The sequence below is a fragment of the Gossypium hirsutum genome, chromosome D11 (assembly GCF_007990345.1).
Source record: "Gossypium hirsutum isolate 1008001.06 chromosome D11, Gossypium_hirsutum_v2.1, whole genome shotgun sequence".
NCBI classification, from domain to species: Eukaryota; Viridiplantae; Streptophyta; class Magnoliopsida; order Malvales; family Malvaceae; genus Gossypium; species Gossypium hirsutum.
This window is the reverse complement of record NC_053447.1, coordinates 37,679,056-37,703,217: the sequence shown is the minus strand read 5'-3', so window position 1 is coordinate 37,703,217 and position 24,162 is coordinate 37,679,056. Positions and strand designations below refer to the sequence as shown.

At 36.1% G+C, this 24,162-nt stretch overlaps 1 non-coding gene across 1 annotated transcript; it reads left to right on the top strand.

Moving 5' to 3' along the window:
- Positions 1-23,334: 23,334 nt before the first annotated feature.
- Positions 23,335-23,441, top strand: LOC121224037 (small nucleolar RNA R71). The gene has a single exon (XR_005921501.1). It is a non-coding gene; the product is annotated as a small nucleolar RNA R71 (small nucleolar RNA).
- Positions 23,442-24,162: the final 721 nt, after the last annotated feature.

The window sequence follows — 24,162 nt, the reverse complement described above, 5'->3', positions numbered from 1 at the left end:
CATACATAGCCTTTCATATTCAAAACCGCAACACCAAACCCTAATTCCCAACTTTTTCACAATTAGGTCCCTAAAATCAATTTCTATCAAAATTACTTTAATAGAATCATCATATAACAAAATCAAAGCTTTAATTCCATGTTTATTCATTATAAAAATTTAGTACTCATCAATGGTAACTTTCAAAATCAGCCATAAGATCAATAACTAATGAAGCAATTAGTTGGACCTAATTGTAAAAGTATCAAAACCACAAAAATTAGAAGAAATAATCAAGAATTAAACTTACATGATTCAAATATATGAAAAACCAGCTTGGAGGGACTCTTCAATGGAATTTTTTGGCTAATAATTATGAAGAATTGCCTAGAAACTCTTTTAATAGAGATTTTTATTTGTTAACTTTTACAAAATTTCCAATTTTACCCTTATTACGTCACTTTTCCATATTTTTTTTGCCCAACCGTCCAGCCCATATAGTTTGGGCCTAATTGCCTTTTAAATCCCTCCTTTTTTATCACTTAAGCTATTTAACCACAATTTAACAAATTTTACACTATTTTCAATTTAGTCCTTTTTAGTTAATTGACTATCCAAACGTTAAAAGTTTCTAACGAAACTTTAATACCAACTCAATGACACTCTAAAAATATTTCTAAAAATACTTATGGCTCGATTTAAAATCTTCGAGGTCTCGATACCTCGTTTTCGATTTTAATTATTTTAATATTTATTCCTAGTACACTATTCACTATTTCAAAAATTTTCCCAACTTCACATTTACTTATTCTCACTAAATTAATAATATTTTCTACTCATTTTTCAGATTTAGTGATCTCGAATCACCATTTCGACATCACTGAAAATTCAAGCCATTACAAAACCGTTCGATTTTCAGCCACCGATCCTCGGGGGTGGCACCCTCGATCGTCCCCGCAACGTCACAGATCCGAACCCAGGTGAGTTCTCTCTCTTTTAGTTTATTTTGTATCAGTATATAAATAAATAAAACTAAAAATAAATAACAAAACGAAAATATCAACCTTCGATTGATTCTCTGTTTGTGCTGTAAAATAATAGCCTTTTTTCTTGTATTCCTTTTTTGATCCCTTTTACAGTATTTCGAATGGCATTTTATAACCCTAATAATAAAATAAAAAATTTTGTTTGATTTCTTCTTAATTTGCAATCTTTGATCTTGTTTCCCTTTTTGTGTTTATTTGCTGTGCAGATGAAGATTCGGCTGAGATTCGGAGGGCGAAGCTAGGTGGCTGGGGCGCGAGACTCATCCCAGAAACCCTAGGTTTTATGATTTCGTGTTGGACCATTGCTTTGGGCCTCTGCTTATTTCGAGTTTTGGGCTACATAGGCCCGTTGTAATTTGGGCCCTTTAGACCCGGGCCAAAATAGGGTATTACAGCTACCCCTCTTTACCCGTTATCGTGTAACGGCAACTAAGCAAAGACTTTAAAATGCTCAATTTTGCCCGGTCATAGTGGACCTTGGTGTTCTTCTTCTAAGTAGCTTCATTCCTTCCTACTGCACCTTCAGAGGTATAGGAATTAGTGTTTCAATCTATTCCACTGCAACTTCAGGGAGATAAGATTCGCCATCTTCAGTCTGCCTCACTGCAACTTCAGAAGGATAAGACTTGCTTACTTAGTCAGCTCCACTGCAACTTCAAGGAGATAAGACTAGATGCAATTTGATCTCTACAACTTTAGAGAGATAATATTTAAGGTTTTAATCCGCTCCACTGCAACTTGAGGGAGATAGGATTATCAGCTCTAATCTGCTCCACTGCAACTTCAGGGAGATAAGATTTGCCATCTTCAGTCTGCCTCTCTGCAACTTCAGGAGGACAAGACTTGCATACTTAGTTTTCTCCACTGCAACTTCAGGGAGATAAGACTAGATGCGATCTACTCTCTGCAACTTCAGAGAGATAAGATCTAAGGTTTTAATCTGATCCACTGGAACTTTAGGGAGATAGGATTATCGGCTCTAATCTGCTCCACTGCAACTTCAGGGAGATAAGATTTGCCATCTTCAGTCTGCCTCACTGTAACTTCAGGAGGATAAAACTTGCTTACTTAGTCAGCTCCACTGTAACTTCAGGGAGATAATACTAGATGCAATCTGATCTCTGCAACTTCAGAGAGATAAGATTTAAGGTTTTAATCCGCTCCACTGCAACTTGAGGGAGATAGGATTATTGGCTTTAATCTGCTCCACTGCAACTTTAGGGAGATAAGATTTGCCATCTTCAGTCTGCCCCACTGTAACTTCAGAAGGATAAGACTTACTTCCTTAGTCTGCTCGATTGTAACTTCAGGGAGATAAGACTAGATGCGATCTGCTCTCTGCAACTTCAGAGAGACAAGATCCAAGATTTTAATCCGCTCCACTGCAACTTTAGGGAGATAGGATTATCGACTTTAACCTGCTCCACTGCAACTTCAGGGAGACAAGGCTGGGGACTTCAATCTGCTCCACTACTGCTTAGGTAGATAAGATCTGTAATTTTCAACCTACTCCACTGCTGCTCAGGGAGACAAGGCTGGGGACTTCGATCTGCTCCACTACTGCTTAGGGAGATAAGATTTGCAATTTTCAACCTGCTCCGCTGCAACCCAGAGAGGCAAGGCTGGTGTCTTCGATCTGCTTCGCTGTCGATGCAGGAAGGCAAGATCTGCTATTTTTAGCCTGCTCCGCTGCAACCCAGGGAGGCAAGGCTAGTGTCTTCTATCTGCTTTGCTGTCGGTGTAGGAAGGCAAGATCTGTTATCTTCACTGATCTGTTCTCTGGGGAACATGACCTGTATAATGAACCTAATTATTCCTAATGATTGGGATGGCATAAAATGAATCAAACGCTCATAAGTAGACATGTGTGAATGGTATTTGCATGAATGCATAATATTTTTATTTTTTTTATTATTATTAATGATCCCACTTAGGTTGTCATTGCTCAAAGTTTATTAAGGCTTTATCAATGACGTGCTACAACGCCTTCTTGCTTTGCTGGCTTTTCTAAAGAAACATTTAGTCAAGTTTCCCCCACTGTAAACCTTAAAGTTCAATCCATTGGGGCGCGAAATCTGTATCATCATTCTCCCATTGTAATCCAATGGTAGGAATATATGGCTTTTCCTCAATCCTCTCCTATCACAATTCAAGGATACAGGATCTAAATCTCTCTGGTCCCTTACACCATTCCCAGGGTGCCATGCGGAGATGAAGAATTTCTTTTCTAAAGGGAACTTCTTCCTATCCCTTGAAGCTTTGTCAACAATCAAGATTTCTTGTCATCTCGTTCAATCAACATTTTTTACAGCAAAATCCAAAGAGAAAATCTCAATTTAGACTCTTCCTTCTCAGATTTCTAGCCTTTAAACTTAGTGTGTTCTAAACAATATTCCTGTTTCAGGTTCCTGTATTATTTAGAAACTTCTAGAGTAATATGCCAAACTTCCCTTGTGAAAGTTTTATTAGTCCATTAATCATTATTCTAATGCAACATGCTTGCAAAAAAACAAAATGATGGATAAAATAGAGCTAGTTCTGAGAATAGCTCGAAAGGAATAGATTATCAAAAATAGTAAATAAGGATAGAAAAGAAATTGATTGGGAATGTGTATCTTGTAAAAGAATGAAGTATTCCAAGAATAAAAAATTCAATATAAAAATTGGATGCCCTAGATATCGCAGCATGAGCTTCTCTGTACAAACTTTCTGAAGATCCTTCTGAGTTTGACATGTGTTTAGGAGATCTACAATACTCTGTTGATGTCCCAAGATGTTGTCTACCCTTTCCTGTTTGATTCAAGATCATCATATGTCTCAATCTGATCAAAATTTGAATTGCTCTGATCACCTCATGCCCCATTCTGATCAATATTTGAGCCGCCCTTTTCGGGTTTTCAACTCAAATCCCCTTTGGTCTCAATGCGCCCTTTACGGGTTTTCACCTTGGCCTCTCCATTTTCTTTCTTCTTTTCTCTCTCTCTCTTTTTTATATATTTCAAAATATTTTTGATTGAATCTGAACTAATAGCATTAGGCATGTCCTTGTTATCCCTTTTGATCAAAATCGACGCTTTTCCAGATAAGCCCTTCAACATAAGGTCCTTACCAACTAGGGATAAATTTCTTTTTGTATGGGAAGGATCTTCTTCAATACCAGGTCCCTCTCAAGGAGTTCTCTAGGGCGAACCTTTTTCTTTGTGAGCTCGCATCATTTTCTTTTGGCGCATTTGACCATGATGGATAACTTTGAACGTTCCTCTTCAATCAAAATTGGATCCAAAAACTCAGATAGAAAAAATCTTGTCTTCAATAGGCAAAACCGCGATGGGCCTAAGAGAAAGGCATTGCTCCGGCAGAGTTTTTTTTTTGCGCCATCTTTTTTTGGGCAATATGGCATTAATCGTGAACAGACTGCAAACTCTTGATATTGTGCTGTTGTCCAAATTTAGTACATTGTCAGATATGATCCTTTTGGCATTCCATACTGACATATGATTTTTCACGAATTTGCTAATTGCCGACTTTGTGACATTAGCATATGATGCAACTTTCATTTATTTAGTAAAGTAATTGACGACCACAAAGATGAATTGATAACCGTCAGACTCTTTTGGCGAGATCAACCAAATGACCTTCATGCCCCACATAAGAAGAAGTCATGTATTCCAATGATTCTTTGTAGGGTAAGACCCGTTTCTCGACTTGTTCTACCATCCTTAACAAGTCCGGAAATAGGCTACAATCTATGTCATCTTCAAAATCATGAGATCCCTCTAAACACATGCCTTGCTCAAAAGAAAATTTTGAGTCTACAACAGCGTCACTCATGTAATTGATATCTAGGGACCCATAGTAAGTACCAAAGAATATACAAAGAATATGCGAATTTATAAATAATTATTTATATAATTATGAATAAGAGAATAATGTGGAAGAAAATCTAAAAGAATGAAAGAATTAAAAGAATAAAAAGGTATTGGCTCAAAAATGAATGCGAATATGTATTTTATTAGAATAATGACGTTGCGAATATGTATTTTATTAGAATAATGACGTTCAGACATGAGCCTATTTCGCAAAGGAATTTTTATCATTTTTAGGCTAAAAACAACAAAATTATTTTGAACATTACTCTAAATAAGCTCTAAAAACTATAGGGATTTCTTCTGCAGTTTAATTACTTAGAACACTCCCAGATTTATAAGGGTGAATATCTAACAAGGTCCCCCCTTTGTGTCTTCCTATATGTCATTGATGTGAACGTTTCTCAACACTTCTTCATACATCACATTCACCCCCACTATCAAATGTGATTGGGTAGCAGATTTGCTTCACTAAATGAGTCATCAAACTTGACAACACCCAGGTTGATGAGTCTTTCAACTAGCTTTTTGAAGGTAGTGCAATTCTCTATTGAATGCCTCGTAACTCCCGCATGATAATTGCATTGTACACTTGCATCGTACCATTTGGGATACGGAGGCTGTGGAGGCTTCACATGAAAAGGAGAAACAACATGTGCATTGAATAAGCTTTGATACAACTCCTTATACGTCATTGGAATTGGTGTGAACTGGAGCTTTTCAGTATCTTGCTTCACACCTGATTCTTGTCTTGATGAACCCTACTGATTAGCAACCATCTTTCTTGGTTGATTGACCGTAATTGATTTGCTATACATATCCACGCTGTTCACCTCATTTTCTTTTTCTTTTGAGGCTTGCCTTCTGTTATTTCCTCCAGCATCAATCTTTCCACTTCTGATAGCATTTTCTATCATTTCACCATTCATGATTATGTCAGAAAAGCTTTTTGTGGCGCTTCCCAACATATGTGTGATGAATGGAGCCTTCAATTTGTTGACGAAAAGCATTGTCATTTCCTTTTCCAAGAGCGGTGGCTGAATTTGGACGGCGACCTCCCTCCACCTCTGTGTATACTGCCTAAAACTTTCACCGGGCTTTTTTTCCATATTCTGTAGAGTGATTCTATCAGGCACCATGTCAATTACATGACTGTACTGTCTTATGAATGCCTGTGCCAAATCTCTCCACGAATTAACCTTGGTACGGCTCAATTGATTGTACCACTTGGATGCTGCCCCTGTGAGGCTATCCTGGAAGCAATGTATCAGGAGTTAGTTGTTATTGACATAACCAGTCATTCGTCTGCAAAACATGGTAATATGAGCTTCAGGGCCACTAGTTCCATTGTACTTCTCAAACTCTGGCATTTTAAACTTGTGAGGGAGTACCAAATCTGGAACCAAGCTCAATTCTTTAGCATCAAACCCCTAGTAGCTCTCAATGCCTTCCATTGCCCGAAGTTTTTCCTTAAGCCATTTGTACTTTTCCTCTAACTGTTTTGGCAACTCATCCTTCACTTTTTCTGTTTCATCAAAGTTAAGGATAGCAGGATTTACAAGGTTGTCTCCGGGGTTAGAGCCTAATCCAGCCTGAAAATTCATTGGCGTTGCAGCATCGTCCTGAAACTGCTGAGGCTTAATGGTGACAGAGGACCTACGCAGGTATATCTCAACTTGCTGGGGGGTAAAGTCTGGAGGATAGACAGGTCCCTCATTGTCTCTTTCTTCAACATTGAGCACAGAACCTTTTCCTTTATCAGTTCCCTTGTTCAACCATCGAGCTAACTGAGCCATCATACTCCCTTGAGATTCCATCATTTTGTCTATCACTTTTTGCTGCTCATTCATTTGCTGTTGAAGTTTCTCTTGCATTTCCTTTTGGAACTGTTCTAGCTTTTCAATCCTTTGATCCATGTCCCTAGTTTTTGATCGAGTACCGTAGCAGTGTTTAGTAGATTGGTTGGTTTCCAGGTTAATTGAGGAGTGATTTAAATTAATTAAAATCTTTTAATATTTTTAACTACATATAAAGTAATGCAATGCATGAAATGAATGCAAAAAAGGCGTCAATTTTGATTCAATTCCATTTAAGAAAACTTTACTAGAAAGCAAATTTCTTTACATAAAGTGAATTACAAATAAAGCTTTGCCCTATTACTCAGCATTCTAATCTTCCTAAGTAACACAGCTAACTCTTGCCCCCGATCTGATTCTAATTCATACTTCACACTCAGCATGTCTGCTTGTACTGCCAAAGTTTGTATGTGATTAGCTACTTCTCGGATCTGGACCACAACTTCCTCCATAATATGATCTCTGCTCCTAACTTGGTTCTGAAGGTAGCGTAGCTGTTCCTTATTACGATTTTCATTTGCTTCCAAGTGCTTGATCTGGATTCCACAATTTTGCAACACCGTTTCTAGGTCTTCGATTCTTTGCTTCATTTTCTCAATCTTGCTTAAGCTTGCTTTCAACTCTATTGCGGAATTTCGATTTCGATATTGATGAAGAGATCTTTCCAACTCAGTCACCCTATCCTCTAACTTGCCCTTTTCCTTTTGGCTTTCTGACAAACTCTTTTCTAAAGCTTCGTTTCACCTCTGCATCTCTTGGAATTTCTGTTCCCATCTATCAGCTTTGTCTTTTTCTTCTCGAATTTCTGCTCGCCATTGTTCTGAAGTTTTTCCTAGCCCAGCAGTTCTCATCGACAGACGCAACTTTTTATAATCCTTCTTTAGACTACCCAGCTTCTCTTCAGCCTTGTTTTTCTCTTTCCTTGATTTCTCAATTTTGAGCTTCTGAACATCTAAGTCTAATCTCAAGTTCATCTTTTCCTCCTCCATTTGCTTTATCTTCTTTTCTAAATCCGCATTTCTTCTCTCAAAATCTTGTCTTATAATTTCCAACTCAGAAGGGACGACTCGCAAAGATTCCTCTATTGACTAGTTGTTTTCCTGATTTAACTTAGGTGTATTGTCGTTAATCCTCCTTGCCCACCATTCATGATATTCAAGGGTTGTCATCGGACCCACAGCTAACCTCTTCATTCAGCAGTCTGTTTCCACGCACTAGACATCTCTTAAATCTTCTTTCTATAACCATCGTCCTTGTACGAAAATTCACAATCAGCCATCCCTTGGGTTCCAGGTATAAATTGCCTTGACCTATATTGCCTTAGCACCAATAATGGGGCATATCCAACAGCTCCCCAAATACCAAGCAAAGGAACCGAATCAAAATTACCACACCTATACAGGATCTCATCTGGAAGTCAACCAAGGAGCTCTCCACTCAACGTCCTCCTCCTGAAGATTTTGAAGAATCGCCATCCTCTTCTCCTCCGAAATGTCGTCCCTCCTCGGCGTAGCTACTATCTCCTTTAGTGGTGAATAATTTTTAGAGAAAACCCGATACGAAACCTTATCCACCTTCCAAAAGTGACTGTGAAACCATGCGAGTAGAAGCTGTGCACATCCAATAAATCTACCTTCACCTGTCTTTCGGCATGCACTCAATGACTTGAAAGTTTCTGCCAAAATTGCTAGAATCGGTGTAACCTTTTTATCGAGCCGGTCGAATAAATGAGTGACTGCTTCATCCACATGCCCCAAGGCTTTAGGGAAGACAACCAAGCCATATATACTTAAAGCAAAGACATCTAACCTCTTTCTTACGTCTAGGTGTGTTAGAATTGCATCTTTCAAGCTTCTCCAAGGAACGCACTTACTATCCCCCTTTTGCTTAATCCATGCAGCAACCCACTGCTCACTCATCCCTGTTATACTCATTAACTTCTTTGAAAAGGTTGGGACATTTACCACTCTCGAGTAGACCCTGTCTACTTGAAACTTTGAACATTGGAGTAAAGCCACATATTCTTCTATCTTAGGCACCAAATCAACCTTCCCAAATGTAAAGCAGCTGTAAGTAGGATTCCAAAACTGGGCGAGGGCTCGAAACAAACGCTTGTCTACCTTTCCATCAAGCAAATAAGGAAAATCCCCATAATTATCATAGAATAACTATCTAACCTCGTCATTCCACTGATCCCACATCTCCTTCAATTCTTGCAAATTGTTTTGAGTTACACTGATGCGCGTAAAGTCCCATAATTCTGATACATACCCATCAGCCAAACTATCACCCTTTTCTTATTGCATTGTTCCAGACCAAGTTCGGACAGCCGCATTGTCCTCCACTTTATCAAGAAACCCTTTTTCCATGCCAAGCTTTCTATCTAGCAACTGAATATGGACTGACGCCTTTTATGATGGAATGAAATACCATGTCATGCAATCAAAATAAAACACAAAAGTCAGTATCAAATAAAAGCATATAATCAAGGAAGAGTAAAACGTCTATTAGGACATCTACTACGGTTTAGTGTGGTTCTACCTAAGGCAAGCTCCTAAGGCTCATTATATGCGGTTTGACTCTAAAGTAAAGGTACCCGAACTAGTAGATTCCTCGATCTTCACCCATTATAGGCTCATATAGATCAAGTTCAGTTCAAAGGAATACATTTTCCCTATGACTATACGGAGATGAAAATCTCTCGAAGGCATAGATACCGATGTATTCCGAAAGCGATCCACTATCCTATACGAAGGTGAAAACCTCAAAAAGGAATAGTTTCTCACTCCCACTTAGAAGGGTAAAATTATCCAACACATGTAATGTGCAATGCAAACAATATTTACATCAATTAAGTAAGAAAGTAATGAATGCAAAAGGATATCATGAATTTTTTTAAAAAAAATATTTTCTCGACCATAAGACAAGAATTAATCAACTTTGTGGCTCGACACTCTTATTTTTTTTTAAAAAATGTCCCCAGTGGAGTCGCCAAGCTGTCGAAACCGTTTTCTTTTTTGGAAAAAAACAAATTAGTTGTCGATGGAAATTTGGAAAAATTAGGAGTCACCACCAATCTTTTATTACGGTGTGATTGGATCACCTGAAAAACGACTTTAGTCTATGAGTTTTAGAAAAAAGGATTCGGGAGTCAGTTACGTACGAGGAAGGATTAGCACCCTCGTAACACCCAAAAATTGGTACCAAATTGATTAATTAATGTCTTGAAGTCGAGAGTTTAAAAAATGCGATTCTTATTTAAATTAAATTATTTATTAAGACATTCTCATTTTGAAAAAATAAAAATATCACACCCAATGCGTTAGGGCACCACATTTTATTCTCTTCACGATGAGTTAGTCAAAAACTCGTGTAATAAAATTTAAGAAAATATCTAGTTGTTTAAAATTTATGAAGAAATCGCAGCCCAATACGTTAGGACACGATTTCTTAAAATCCCAAACATTCAATATTTCCTTTATTTTTTTAAAAAAATCTTTATCTCGAGAAATCAACGTGTCACATCCAATACATTAGGACACAACATACTGAATTCCCGATGATAAGTTTTATTTTGTTTGATTAAAGAGCAATCCTCGATTTTAACATTTTTCCAAAAAATCGGAACCGAATACGTTAGGGCTCAATTTCCTTAAAAAAATCTTAAATACGAGTATTATCCCTATTTTGAAAAGTTCTATTTTAAAATCGAGTAAAAAGATGATGTAATGTTATGTTGTATGTATAAGTGTCACGATAACAAATACAACAATAATAAATATGATAATGGCATAGAAATAATATAAACAAATATACATAAGGGAGAAAAAAGTTAATGACATGCAAATTATTAAATAAACGAGCAAGATAAAAAATTAATGAAACCATAAATAAATAGAAAAAAACAATATAAAGCATAAAGGTACATGACATATACATTAAAACTATAAAGAATACACATGAATTTATGTATAAGATTTAGATTATAAAAATTTATATAAACAAAATACATATTTGTGAAAATAGAGAAGAGTATAGAAATATATATATAAATTATAAAATATGTGTTAAAATATAGGTAGATATTTAAGCATTTTTGAAAATAAAAAAACATATATATACGTGTTTCTAAACATAAAAGAATATTTGTTTTTTTAAAATATATATATAGATTAAAAATAATAAATACATTATCGAAAATAAATATGTGTATATTTATAAATAAAAAAAATATTAGTTTTAAAAAAATAATAATAAATATGTACATAAAAAATACACATGTAAAAAAATAATTACATATGAAAATTATAAAAAATAAAAATAAAAACAATTACATTATTAAAATTAATTAATTTTAAGATAAATGTAAAAAAGGATTGAATTGAACTGCAAATAAAAAAATCTGGGGTAAATCAGTAAATAAATAAAGCTCAAAGGACTAAATTGAATGCGCGCATAATCATGGAGGGACTGCAAAAGAAATTATCCCTTTTCCTCTAAACGACGTCGTTCCATATGAACCAAATTGAAATTAAGAATAAATTAAAGGCGAATTTTAAAAATAAAATAAACTTAATTGTAAAAATATTAAAAGACAGAGGGGCTAAAAGCATAATTTACCCCTCCGCTCAAAAACACACAGATCCTCGGCCGGGTCGGGCGGTGTTGGGTCGACCCATGTCCAAAACGACATCGTTTTTGTAGGCTTATTTAAGCCAAAAAAACAGTTCGAAAAATATTTTTTTCAGTTATTTTAAAAAAAAAACCAAAACCTCTCAACCCTCCAGTCCGGCCAGGGGTCCGGGCAACGGCCAGTCATCGGCCTCCGCGTCGGCCACCGTCCTCTGGCGACGGCACCACCATCTACAGTGGCTGAAAAAGGAAAAAAATCCCTACTTTGCCTTATCGACCCGTCTAAGCCCGAATCCGGGTTCAAAAGTCACAAAAAAGTAACCCAAAACTACAAAGGAGTCAAGAAACCTTTCGGTTTCCAGCCACCTATCCTCGGGGGTGGCACCCTCGATCATCCTCGCGACGTCGCAGATCTGAACTCAGGTGATTTCTCTCTCTTTTATTTTATTTTGTATCAGTATATAAATAAATAAAACTAAAAATAAATAAAAAAACAAAAATATCAACCTTCGATTGATTCTCTGTTTGTGCTGTAAAATAATAGCCCTTTTTCTTGTATTCCTTTTTTGATCCCTTTTACAGTATTTCGAATGCCCTTTTTTAACCCTGATAATAAAATAAAAAAATCTGTTTGATTTCTTCTTGATTTGCAATCTTTGATATTGTTTCCCTTTTTGTGTTTATTTACTGTGCAGGTGAAGATTCAGCTGAGATTCGGAGGGCGAGGCTAGGTGGTTGCGGCGCGAGACTCATCTCAGAAACCCTAGGGTTTCTGATTTCGTGTTGGGACATTGCTTTGGGCCTCTACTTATTTCAGGTTTTGGGCTACATAGGCCCGTTGTAATTTGGGCCCTTTAGACCCGGGCCAAAATAGGGTATTACACTTTCAATTCTCTCTGCATCATCATCTTTAGTAGCCAGAAACTCTTCAGCCCCTTATTTTCTAATCTTATCAACTGGTGGCCTTTCTCTTATAACTGTACCTGTGGCTGGGGGAGCTACATGGGGGATAAGAGAATCATGGGGGGTGGAGGTCTAACAGCCAGATTCGTACGAACGAGCTCGGTAAACCATTCATTCATAGCTTGGAAGGAGGCTTCTTGAGCCCCTCCTCCTTGACTAACTATAACGAGCCTTTCACTACTATTTGGTGGCACCGTCCCTTCTGCGGAAGTGGGCGCATTACTCTCTACATCATCTACACCAGCTTGTTCGGGATCCATAACTATAAAAGAAAAACATTTTAAAATCATCAGGAGTCATCACACTATTAAAATACAAGTATGGCATGTATAGATAGACTCTTATTCATACTGAATATTTCGAGAACTGACTAAACTCTCGCATTGATACCAATAAATGTAACAACTCTTACCCGAGACCATTGCTGGAGTCAAGCATGAGGCGTTACCTAACTTAACTTACTACTTCAGGGCATAAAAATTTTCTTCTAAAATTAATTTGCTCACGTTCAATCAATATGTCCCTAAAAAGGACCCTCGAAACCCTAAAACATGCAACAAAAATGGCTCGGGTCTAAACCGGGAACATTAAAATTTTTTGAATACTTAAACAAATCAAAATAATTTATTCACTATTCACAATAAAACTGTCCACTTTTATGACAGTTACTAATTTAATTATAACTCGAGTTACGAAACTTAAAATCTAGATCCATAAATTTTCCCTGAAACTAGACTCATATATCTTCTTATCATAAAATTTCCAGAATTTTTGGGTTAGTCAAATAGTACAATTTATTCGTTAAAGTCTCCCTTATTTCACTGTCTGACAGTTCTGACCTCTATTCACTAGAAATCAATTATCTCATTGTACGGGCTTCATATAGTGCTTCCGCTTGTTTATATTGAAAATATACTCACTAAGGAATCTAGACATATAAATTATGACTCATAATTATTTCTGTACCATTTTTAACGATTTTCTAAATTCAGAACAGGGGACTTCAAAAGCCATTCTGACCCTGTCACACTAAAATTCAAATATTTCAAAATATAAAATTCATTTGCCTACACCGTTTCTTTCATGTGAAAATAGAATCAATAAGTTTTAATTCTATATCATTCACTCTCTAATTCCATATCTATTATCCGTGGTGATTTTTCAAAATCACGTCAATGCTACTGTCCAAAAATTGTTCCATTGTAAATTTTTACTCTTTTATAATTTCTTTGTATTAACTATCATTTAGACATACATAACACCAAAACATGTTCTTAAATAGAAATTTAAATATGTTATCATTATTGAGTTTTTACATGCTATTCATTAGCCATATCATAAGGACACACACACAAAATGACTAAGTCCCCATACATGCCATAACTTAAAACGTTTCGGATCACAAAATATCGAAATAGTCTGTTGATAGTGTGAAACGATCTCCGACGCCCTTATGATCCCTGAATTGGCTTGGCGATACTATAAAAAGAAGGAAAATAAAGGGGATAAGCATAAAGCTTAGTAAGTTTACAAGTAAATAAATAACAACATTTATCATAAATAATTATACTCATAAATTATCATCAAGTATCATGATCTTTATTTTCTTCTTATTTACTCTCTTATTTGTTTACTTACTTGCTTACTTAAATAACTCATGATTATAACTTACTCCTCCCTTGCTGATATTTTCTTCTCAACTAGTAATGAGATATTCTTAACCCTTATAACTCACCTGAATCTATTTATTATGCTTTTACCTGAACTTTCACGTAACATAATCTATTTACTAGCCCGTTGAACCACTTGGAATACTAAGGATACTCGGGTCTCCTATCTGATAATAACATGCCAAAGCCATGTCCCAGACATGGTCTTACATGGGATGTTTCCTATACTGCAAATGTCATATCCCAGATATGGACTTACATGGGAGTTCTCATATCGGTGCCCATGCCATGTCACAAACATAGTCTTACGGGGACCTCTCATCTCGGTACCAACGCCGTGTCACAGACATGGTCTTACATGGAACCTCTCATAACCTCAATAATGCCAATGCCATGTCCCAGACATGGTCTTACATGGGATCTCATCCCCCTAATGTCATGACATTTGTATCTGATACATTCCTAATGTTTCAACGGGACTTTTTAACACTAATTCTCTATCATCTCATACTTGAGTCAACATTAAATAATTTCATGAAATAAGTACATAATTGCTTTAAAATTAACAACATTAATAATAATTATTAAAATATTGCATTTATTTACTGTAAGTCTAACTCCGAATTTCGTTCCTCTTGATCTGTAATAGCAAATTTAGCTTATTTAATACTCACATTCATCAAAGCAGTCCTTGACTCGAACTTTGGCAAGATTATGATTTTGCCCTTAAATTTTTCCATATTTACACTTTTTCCCCAAAGCTCAAAAATTAAACTTCATCCCTTATTCTTTTGTTTTATGATATGCTGAACATCTTTCCCTTCTATGGCAACATCAAATTCTCACTCTAAGATTTACTTATGAACATTAGGTATTTTTAACGATTATGTCGTTTTACTCGTTTTGACTTAAACTCACCTAGTAAAAGTTGTTTAACATAATTTGAAACTTCATATTTTACCATAAAACATCAAATTAAACGCATTTCACCTATGGGTATTTTTCCAATGAACCCTAACATGAATTAATGGTAGAATAAGCTAAACCAAGCTACGAGGACTCTAAAAACATTAAAAAACATTAAAAACGAGGCTTGGATGCACTTACTATGAGCTTGAGAAAGTGAAGAAACCCTAGCTATGGATTCCCTTGAAGTTTTGGCCCATTATGGAAGAAGATAAGTACATTTTGCCATCTTTTTCCCTTTTAATTCTTTAGTTATTTTTACCAAATGACTAAAATGCCCTTTATTAAAACTTTAGTTATTTTTATCTATGCATGCCATTTTTGTCCATGAAATCTAATGGTCTAATTACCATTTAAGGACCTCTACTTCAATTATGCACTTCTATTAAATCCTTTATCATCTAAAGCTCATATTTACCCACTTTTACAATTAAACCCTAATATGCAATTTAGACATGCAATCGATGAAATTTCCTATCTGTATTCTAACACATGCATCCAATCAATCAATAAATCATAAAAATTAATCACAATAAACTTTTCTATCTCAAATTCATGGTTTCACAACCACTGTTCCGTTTAGGCCCTATTTCAGGATGTTACACACCATCAAGGCTTTGGTAAGTTCTTAGACTCTTCAGTGTTGCAACTCTTGCTTCGCCCTTGGTTTCAACCCATCCGTGAAGAAAAAAAATGCTTTCTTCTCGCTCAAATTAGAAATCTGGACCATGAGTTCACTAAACTTCCGCACATACTCCCTAATCATGCCTCATTGTGTAAGCCATCATAACTTTTCTCGAGCTTCATCCTTGGCATACTCTAGGAAAATTGTACCTTGAATTCCTTTTGGAACTCCACCCAAGTCCCAATATTGTTCCCACAACGTTTCACATCTATCGACCTTCGATGCCACCATAACAAAGCAACGTTAATAGAATATATAGCAACAATATTTACCTTAGTAGTATCATCCTCGATGCTCATCACCTGGAAATATTGCTACATCTCCCAAAAAAAGTTATCCACTTAACTTGCGGACCTTGCCCCCTTAAACACTTCCACTTTGGGCACATCCATTACTTGTTGCTACGGTATTTAACCAACATTCAATTACCCAAGGCAGCCTTGTAAATCTTGAGCTCTCTTTTAAACTCATAGATCTCTTCCTTTAAGGTTGTCACCATAGCCTCGAAAGCATTATCCTTCCCTGCCAGCTTGTTCTCCAAGGAACAAAGAAAGTCCCACACATATTCCCTGAGTTGCTACGTCATTGATCGCAACGTATCGGTGATCCTATCATCAACATCATTGATCCTCTCCTTGACGACCTTTACGGACTCCTCGAGAGTGATGACTCGATCCTCCAAAGCTAATAGCATGTCCCTCGATTGATTAACTTTTCTGGCCCTTCCACAGGTCTGTATTGGCTCATTTTAATCGACAATTTCTTTCGACATACTAATGGTGCCTTCCCAAACCTAAGCTCTGATACCAACTGTTACGGGGCTAAAACTTTAGTCTTGCATTTCGTGCGGCCTTAGGCGATCTTTTCTTGCAAACACGCCTAAGTCAACCTAACCACCAACAATTGAAGATTCAATTAGAATTCCTCCATGGCACCAAATTCTATAGCAGAAGCAACTTAGCCAAAAGAAAACACAAAAGAATAAAAAGCCGCATAAAATAATACACGAGAGGTGTTTGAGTAAATGCTCTCTAAGAATTCTAATACTCTTAAGAATTCAAGATACAATGGAAGATTTACAAGTGAGGGGGAGGCTCTCTAATTATAGTTGTGCTCCCCCAAAACTGACGGTCTAGATTAAGTTACATCGATGGAAAAGATTAAGTCTATCCCTTACATCAAGGGATTCACAAGATTATAATATCAAATCTAATCTAATATTTACAAGATATGATTCCTATCAATCTTCTAATATTAGTTCTCATATTTACCAAGGTATCCTATCTTTCCAAATATGCATCATTGGGCCACCTAAGCTTCAATCTGACAGAATTTTCCAATATCTCTTTGAATTAGGCTAGTTATTGTGGGCTAAATGATCCCCATTTAAAGGTAGACCTCCATAGGACTCATTTTGTACGTAGGTCACAGGCTTTACGCTTTAGCTTGTGACACTAACACTTTGAGCACTCACCTACTCCGTTGTAAATATATTACAGCTGGACCTGTATACTTGCGGATACCACCTCAACTATATATCCTTTACTACAATATTCACACTTTAGATGTTAGTACGTCTGAAGGCGTTCACCACCACCGTACCACCGCTACACTACATCGTGTCGTTGTCGTGCTGCCACCACCAATCTTTGCTTTCTCTTCCCCTTTTATTTTCTTTTGATTGTAGTCAAACCTTTTTCATTGCTCTTGTTTCTATTCATTATTTTTACTTCTTTGACAAAAACCTTGTTCTCTTTCCCCTCTTATCTCCATCAAACCTTGTGACAAGAAAAGTGTAAGATCATCCTCCATGATTTAATCTCCATCTTTCAAAATTATAAATCTCATTTTTGATCTAATTTAACCAAATCTAACTTATGATTTTATTATGTTTATTAATCGATCAAGGTGCAGATTTAGACGTGTTAGGCCAAATTTGAGTTGTTGGAAGTACTATTGTAGCAAGGCTATAAACAGAAAATAGTGTAAGTAGGTTTCTTCATTTTCATAATATAAAACCCCTCACCTAGCCCAGTTGCTGGACCCGAGTTATGGGATGCTATAGCAAACACCAAAATATTCACATACAAATTATAACATTGAATTCAAATAAAATCATCAAATTAATCCATATTCGCGCATAATAGAAGTTATTAGTAAAGCAAGGGCTAAATTGAGCGTAAACCATAGTTTAATAGATTCGAGCTTGAGATACTTTTATTGTAGGTATCGATATTATAATTGGCATCGATACGGTTCAGGCATTCTTCCATTTTAAAAAGTGTTCATTTGGTTAAGTAACGATACATCTATCCTTGGTATTGGTACTTTTACCTAGATTGTCAAAATTACAAGTTCAGAAGTTCATTTCATGCCCAAATCTATATCTTACCTCATAGATACATATAGGTATAGAAATAACTTGCAAAGAACTCATTCAATCGATTATAAACATACAGCCAGTACGTCACAATTGGCACCTCAATCCAACAATTCAAATTTGGGCATAATACTATATTTAAAATAATCCAATATAACCTCCAATGCACCTCAAAAAATTAACATAGCATACCTCATTTAACTATTTATAACACCTTATAATAATGATTCAATATGAACCGTTCAAACATGCAAAATACTTTACCAAATTCATTCAAACCTATCATATACATAACATTCATTTACTAAGCATATTTTAAACATGTTACTGTATCACCACATAAGCATTATAACATACATACCTAAACAATCAACACATATTATCAAATACCAAGATCATTACCAAACTTATAGTTATATACATATTCACATAACATTTAAAATTTTAAATTCATTCAAAGCATAACATATACAACCACATAACTCTCATAGGTACATGCCAATTATTATATACCTCTCTTTGAAACCAAAAATCTATTTCATAACATCATATTGCCTATATAATTTCATCTCAAATACCAAATACTCAATTCAAACCATTTACTAATGCATATGTTTCCAACAAGCACATTCTTTGCCATAATCACACCAACAAGGATTTCAAGTCATACCACTATATAAGTTAACCAAAACAACTCCTAAGTGCATGCCACTCATAATTGAGCCATAATATGGTTAAAAGACTACCAAATCAATATTTGGATATTGTGAGCTTCTTAACGATTCATTTGACACATTAAACAAGTTGACACTACAAGGGAAAAAGGAAACAAGGGAGTAAGCATTACAAATGCTTAGTAAGTTCACAAGTATTTAAAACCAAATAGCTTACCTCAAGTTATAATTATACCCTACATGTTACTTAGCTTGTTAAAGTAACACCACATACTCGGCCTGGACGCCTGGCCGAATACCAATATGCCACACCACCGTCTCACGTCGATTTTATTGTAATTATCAGATGAAATACATGCAGTTTCATTTTACTTTAATTATTCTAGTATTTATGAGAATATCAAGTCATGCAAGCTTAGTTTAGAGTTTAATTATACCAACATACGACAAAAAAACATAAAATGTACATATCTCGAGCATTGGGACCACTTAGCAATTTTTTTCCAAAAATGTTACGTAGGCATCGATACCACCTCTATGGTATTGATATTTCCTTTATGTGGTATCGACACAAGCTAGAAAATCGATAAAAAACTAGCATATTGTTTCTCGCCAAATTTCAAAACATCAGAAAGTATTTGAACCTTTCACAAGGTATCAATAATTACACTATAGGTATTGATACTCAGGCTAAGCAATCGATACCAAATCTCTATTTTGACTTTCTGCATGTTGCAAAACATAGAGGTATCAATTTTAAAACATGATATAAGTAATTAACCCATTCCAATTTAGTTCCTAAACATTATGCATCAATTATTTTGACAAATAATCATTCAACAGCCTAATTAACTGTTCAATATCACAAAATCATGTTCGAGCAAGTAATGTTAATCCATACTCAAGTTCATGAACCCAAGCATAAAATTAACATGTAATCCTTATAAATCGAACCAAAAACCAACATAATGCCTAGAAATTGGCATGGTTATAAACAAGTCTACCATATCGCCTTATTCCCCAAAACATAAATAAATATAGAACACCTACGAAATAATGCAAAAGTCTTACTTAGATCACCTCTCGAAACCACACCGCTCACACCTGCACATAACTAATTTGCAATGGTTAAAGAGGGGAGTGGCTGAGCTTAACAAGCTTAGTGAATGCCTAGAACAACTGTAACGCCCTAAATAATTTATTTCTATTTTTGTAAATCCTGACACAAATATGTATCTGCTTTAGTTGCTAAGTGTTTTGGGTGTGTGTGTGAGGTATTGGATTCAAGTCCTACATTTGTAAATTCTATTATTTTTTTGGTCTTAGCCTTATCCCTATTAAGTGGGTTTATGGAATATTATTGCTAAATTCATATTAGAATGACTCTGCTAGTTCAAGTGGTAAGGAGTTAGTGTGTTGATGGTTCTGTGTTCGAATCCCTACGTAAGTGTAAGTGATAGTTTTTGCTTCGGGTGTCTGATAGAGGTTTGAAGGAACCAAAATTCTAAAGAACTTGAGACTTAGTAGTAGGTTGTGCCTGAAATTAGAGGATCGAGGGATTTTATTGGATTTTATCTTTTTATTTTGAATTTTTATCTCTCCTCCAAATTTCTTTACGTCAGTTTCTGCCTTTCCTCTTTGGTTCTGTCGTTTCATCTTTTTTCCCTCCTCTACTTTTGCTTTTCTATTTCTTTCATTTTCTTTCAAATCGGTTCACAATTTTTCTTTCATTCACGCGATCTCGATAAGTTTTTTGATTCATTCTCGTTTTAGTGGCGTAACGATGGTTATAGGGAATTTGATTTTTGTGAACTGTTGTGCAGGAGAAGGTAGTGAAGCTATGATTTTTGCTTTAACGGATTAATTTCTATGTGTAGTCATTTTTGCAGTGGTAAGTTTTTTAGCGTTGCTCGATTTATTTTTGTTGAATTCGTAGATTGATTGCTAATAGGGCATCAGGATGCTATTTTTAGGTTTAGAAGGGCTCGAGATTACTTTCGCATCAAAATTGAACTAGGTGTGTACTCGTAACACGAAAAATTAAGTTTCGGCATAAGCCAAAAATGTAGTTTGTTGACGCCACACGGGCGTGTGCCTGGCCGTGTGGTTGGGCGTGTGCGAGACACGATCATGTCTGAAGAAGGCTTTGTCGTGCGCAATACACGGGTGTGTGATGTTGTCAATGTGGCAGTGTAGGCCACACAGGCTAGGCCAGATTGGGCGTGTGGGCCCACACGGGCATGCCATATTAGCGTGTGGGTATTAGGCAAGGCCATATGGGCCGCACGGACAAGGCTTGATTGGGCGTGTAGACCCACAAGGGCATGCCACATGGGCAAGGCCAATTTGGGGGTGTAGGCCACACAATCTTGTGGGCCCAGAATTCTAAAATTTCTCCTAGGGTCGTATGGGTCGTTCTATCAACTGTGGGCATATAGTAAGGCCAATAAGGGCTAACCAAACCCTATTTCATGTGATTTGATATTATGATAAACTAATCTGAGTAGGATACTGATACGTATGTCTGATTGTTGTAACATGTAGGTTTGTACAAGTGTACACAGTCATTATCAAGTATTAAGTAAGTATCGAGTTATCGTCTCCACAGGATTGTATTCGTGCTAAGTCACTTAATTTGTAAAATTATATTAAAAATTTGGTAAACAAAAACACAATATAGTTGAGAAGTGGTGATTAGAATATATTAAACTAAATGCAATGATCCCTAATGTAAATTATCCTAAGTATGCAAACTATATGAATGAAATAGATTTTAGTAAAATTAAACACAATTTGCAGCAATTATAACATAAATAAACTAGGAAATGCTTTAATTAAACTCAATTTATTATCAACATGCTTAATAACATTCGGAAAAACATTCTGTGGCAACTCGATCTTTCCTGAGTTTGGAAACCACATTAGGTCCTTTCGAAATCCTTTACTTAGTAAATACGCATTTTAGTGATCCTTATTTACTAAGGGTTTCTTAGCATTCGTGTGAGGTAACAGGGATGTGTCAGGTTTGAAACAATTTAATCACACAAATCTAAAAACTATGCAGATAACAGAGCTTGGTCAGAGTTGTTATGCAACCTACAATTTAATTGGGTCAGGATCTAAATTAAGCATGCACATTTCAATTATGTGTCCATTAGCCATCGTCTGGTCAGGATCGGTCAGCTAATTCAAGTGAATTTCAATCACGTATGAACAAAATACAGACTTGATTTTAATTGAAAACATGATCGATTGAGGCACAAACTTTGCAGATTCTGATTCCTTCGGTGCTGGAACTTCAACAGCTGGTTGATTCTTCTCAACGGGCTTATCTTCGACACCAATCAATCGGGGTTCTAGAATTTTACCACTTTATAATGCCACTGCCTTGATATGTTATTTACCCAAATTTCATGGATTCTCAGTATCGCTCGGCAAGGTTCATTGTGGTCTATTACGTAGCTCCGTATCTATCTAACCCATTTGGTTTTCCAAATTTTTTAGTGTTACTGCTTGGCTTTAAATCAAAGCATCATTCTTTAAATCAACGGGCTTATCTTCGACACCAATCAATCAGGGTTCTAGAATTTTACCACTCTATAATGCCACTGCCTTGATATGTTCTTTACCCAAATTTCTTGGATTCTCAGTATCGCTCGGCAAGGTTCATTGTGGTCTATTACGTAGCTCCGTAGCTATCTAACCCATTTGGTTTTCCAAATTTTCTAGATTCTGATTCCTTTGGTACCGGAACTTCAACAGCTGGTTGATTCTTCTCAACGGGCTTATCTTCGACACCAATTAATCGGGGTTCTAGAATTTTACCATTCTATAATGCCACTACCTTGATATGTTCTTTACCAAAATTTCTTGGATTCTCAGTATCGCTCGGCAAGGTTCATTGTGGTCTATTACGTAGATCCGTAGCTATCTAACCCATTTGGTTTTCAAAATTTTTCAGTGTTGCTGCTTGGCTTTAAATCAAAGCATCATTCTTTACCATGTACGTTTTCAACAAGTTCTCCAAACTGTTTGATGCCTCAGCTAGAGGTGGTTTTGAAGCTTACTGATTAAACCCATGAGATTGATTGGGTCTTTACTGTAATAAGCTGTTGTTCGATCCATTTCCTTGGTTGCTCCAAGAAAAGTTAGAATGATTATCCCATGAAGGATTGTAGAAGTTGGATTGGGGTCCTTGTCCACTCCTATTTTGGTATTGGTTCTCCACATAGTATACTGACTCAAGATTTGATGGACAATTCTCAAAACAATGACCTTCCCCACAGTTCACAAAGGAAACTATTTCAAACAGACTTGGTGGCTGAGCTGCAAAATTATTTGTACTGTTAGTAGTTAATTGTTTTAAATAGAGGAAATAGACGATACCTGAGTTGATAACAAAGTGAAAGAGTCAACTTCATGAACTCTGACTACAGTCTTCCTGAACCTGTTCGACTTGTTAGCCATTGATAGTTATTACTCGCGACCTTCTTGATGATCTCATAAGCCTCATTATAAGACTTAGATAAAATTGGACCATTCGCGGAAGCATCTACCATCAATCTTGTATGTGCATTGAGACCATTATAGAATGTCTCTAACTGGATACAGTGAGGAATCCCATGATGAGGACACTTACGATGTAACTCCTTGAATCACTCCCAAGCCTCATACAAAGACTCGTCATCCAATTGTTGGAAAGTTGTGATCTCGTTCCTTAGCTTAGCATTTTTTCTAGGTGGGAAATACTTAACCAAAAATATCTCTGCTAATTCTTGCCATGTAGATATGAAACTTGGTGGCTATGAATTGAGCCATGCTCGTGCTCGATCTCGCAACGAGTATAGAAATAACTTCAACCTCAGTGCGTCTTCAGTCACACCGGCTATCTTGAATGAATCACTCACCTCTATAAACAATCGAAGGTGGAGATGTGGATCTTCCGTGGGCATACCACTAAATTGGCCCACCGTTTGTAGCATTTGAAACATCACTAGTTTCAATTCAAACTGGGATGCATCAAACAATATATGGCCTTCTAATTCCTGGGTTTAACTTACTAATAAGTGGCACAGCATATTGTCTGATGCATCGATCCCTATCATTGGCAATGAGGATAGGATTTCGTACATAATCAGCTTCATTACCTTGGTCTTGATTCTGATTTCCAAGGTCCATCTTGACTTGTCTTTGAGTTGTTCGTTCACATCTTCTTTGTCTGAAAGTTCGCTCAATTTTAGGGCCTACAGGGAGTAAATCGATAAGTCGATCTATGCTCATAAACACCTGAAAAGAAAAACAAAAAAATTAAAAAGAATAAGTAAGTAATGTTAGAAATAAATCAAATTGAAAATAAATAATTTCACCAAAAAACATGACTATTGCAACAGTTGAAAATCCCTGGCAACGACGCCAAAAACTTGTAACGCATAGGTTTATGCAAGT